Raw genomic sequence first — 3,183 nt, forward strand, 5'->3', positions numbered from 1 at the left:
AAGTGCCATATATTGAGAATAGGGACTTTAAATGGTACAGATTTCAATTTAAATTGTTCTGCTCCTATTAGATGGACAAATGGCTCTGTAGATATTTTAGGTATTCACATACCAGACAATTTCCAAAATATTGTCAAATACAATTACGATAAAAAAATGCAAAAAGTAGATAGATTTTTACAGCCATGGAGGAGCAGCTCACTTACATTACAAGGAAGGGTCACACTGATTAACTCATTGGTAATCCCCCAATTTGTTTATTTAATAATGACCCTTCCAACTCCTGACAATTCCTTTTTTAAATGCTTTGAACAAAGCATTTTTAAATTTTTATTGAATAGTAAACCAGATAAAATTAAGAGACAATATTTATACAATTCATATGAAAATGGTGGATTAAATCTAAAAAATCTCCAAGCAATGAATAGTTCTATAAAAGCTTCTTGGGTTAATAAAATATATAATCACAGAAAATGGCTTACCAGTAAAAGATTGTACACATCCTTTTATTTTTTTGGCTCGGATTTATTTCCTTTTTTTCAATTAAAACCATTACATATCAAAGGAATATTTCGGAATCAATTAAAAGAACTTTCACCTTTTTTTAAAGACGTACTTAAAGCATGGTTGATTTTTCAGTACCATCCTCCTGATACTTTAGATGATATGCAGAATCAGTTACTGTGGATGAATTCTGAAATTACTATAGGAGACCAACCACTTTTGTGGAATATATGTATTCAAAATGGTTTAATTTTTGTGAATGACTTCTTAGATACGTCTGGTCACTTTATTTCATTTTATGATTTTTCAATACAATTTAATGAATGTTTGGATTTGTATCAGTTCAATCAGATTGTCTCAGCAATTCCAATTGGCTGGAAACAAAAAATACAAAATAAACACAAGCAATTGGTTTGTCTCCCAAAAGTACGATGTAAAAAATGGTTATGTAATATAAAAATAAATAAAATAATTTATAATTGGAAGTTGTATTCTGCAGGTTTTGCACTTTTTCCTCACAGGGTCTGCCAATACTGGGAAGATGAAATTAATGCACCAATTCCATGGAAAGAATATTTTAGATCAATTTATAACACTACAGTAGATTCATATTCAAGAATATTCCAATTGAAAATTTTTTACAAGATAACTGCAACTAAAAAAATGTTATATTTATACCACATTGAAAATAGTCCACATTGCAGATTCTGTGAGGAAGAAGAGGAAGACCTATGGCATTTATTTTACTTTTGTCCATTTGTATATAAATTCTGGTCAAGTGTCCAAGTTTGGTTAAAGACGGCTAGGATAGAACTTACCATAACACCACAAACTATTGTACTTGGTCATTTTACAGATAGTGTTCTTTTGTTAAATACCATTTTATTAATAGGGAAAATGTTTATTTTTAAAACAAAAACATCATCAAGCTTGTGTTTAGATCACTTTAAGAATGTCATAAGGTCTCATCTTCTTTTGGAAAAGATAATAGCAGAAAGCAAAAATAAATTGGATGAATATAATAAAAATGGAATAATATTCTATGTGTATTATAATTAATTATACACAACAGGATCTGGCCAACCGATACCTGAGCATGTCAGAATCAACTGCGTGGGCACAACTGTAAAACCACAGTGACACAGAAACAGACTAGCACATATTAAACAGAATAAAGAATAATATTGTCTATATAAAAATGTAAATAAAAAAAGTAGTAGTAGTAGTAGTAGTATGTGTGTGTGTGTGTGTGTGTGTGTGTGTGTGTGTGTGTGTGTGTGTGTGTCTTTGCTTACCTATTCTTATATCTTTTGTTGCCTTTAGTCAACTATTTTGTGTTTCAACTCCCTGTGAATGATATCCTTGAGTCTTGCCTCCTTTATTCTTTTCTTTTTGTGTGTTTCTTCTATATACTGTAAATAAAAATTGACTTGATTATTTGTGTGTTTAAATATCCTTCAGATTGCTTGCATACTCCCATTAACTCCATACCATATCTTACCTTAGTAAATGGCAAAAATAGAAAAATAAATGTTTCTATTGTAAACAAAATAACAAGTTAACAGGGTTTTGCAAAGACCTCACATGCTGATTCATTTATTTAAACATGTTTAACTGCAACACTACACTACTTAAAAGTCACTGTGCAAGAAACAGCACCCTGAATCAAACACATACAGGTATGTGTCCAGTAGATGGCGTAATAATACTCGATATTGTGTACCATAACATTACTAAAGACTTAAGATCTTTTTGTCTTTAACCTGAAAAATGTAATGCTATACAGTTTAACACCACACTATTTGTTCAACTCAAATTTCAAAATTTTAAACAATTAATTAATTGTTAAATTACTCTGTAAAGTAAATGTGCCCTTAACAAAGGTTATAACAATGTCCCAGATAGCAAATGATTGCGGGCCACTTCAGGCAATGACGCGGCACTCCCGGCCTTCTTATGGCCCTGACAAAATTGATGTGAGCCTAATAGTTAACAAATATTATGGGCCACTTTTGGGAAATTTTCGCCAAAGGCAGCACTGGCCGATCAAGGTGTGAGCCTAATGTGAGGCCCTAATATGATAAAACAGACGTGGGCCACTTTAGGTAAATGTTTGTACTGGCTATTAAGCGAGTATTAAGTAAACGTCTCTCCTTTATGTGGTCAGTAAAGAATGTTGTTGAAAACAACAAATACCACAAACTGTCATTTGATCTACAGGCGCTTCCATGACCCTCATCAAAGCAACATTTCTTTTTCAGCGTTCTGAATTGCTTTAATGTCAAAGCCTAACATATACTATATTTGTTCAGGATCTTTTGTGCCTAAATGTATTTCATGGTAGGCCCATTTCTTGGCTTTTCTGCTTTTTAGGACAAGTAGCTACTTTGTTGCGTTATTTTACTAACATTTCGACATTCACCCAACTGAGTAACCGTGAGTAACACATAGGCTCCATGAGCTGTCATTATACAGCTATGAAAAACGTTTACTGATTGGCTGGTCTCTGTCAATGCGGATATAAAAACAACTCTTTTTCTCTTTTTTTTCATAATTTGTTCATACAGTTAAGCCAAACAGATTTTACTGCGTTGGGTTGGTTTGAACGTCCAGCGTCCTTTCTTTTTTGTTTGTTTCGTTTTTTTTTTTCTACGTCACATGACTGAATCGTGTCCTGAC

This window comes from Micropterus salmoides, unplaced genomic scaffold (genome assembly GCF_014851395.1).
Source record: "Micropterus salmoides isolate LMB-PRFRI ecotype aquatic unplaced genomic scaffold, ASM1485139v1 Ms_hic_scaffold_7, whole genome shotgun sequence".
NCBI lineage: Eukaryota > Metazoa > Chordata > Actinopteri > Centrarchiformes > Centrarchidae > Micropterus > Micropterus salmoides.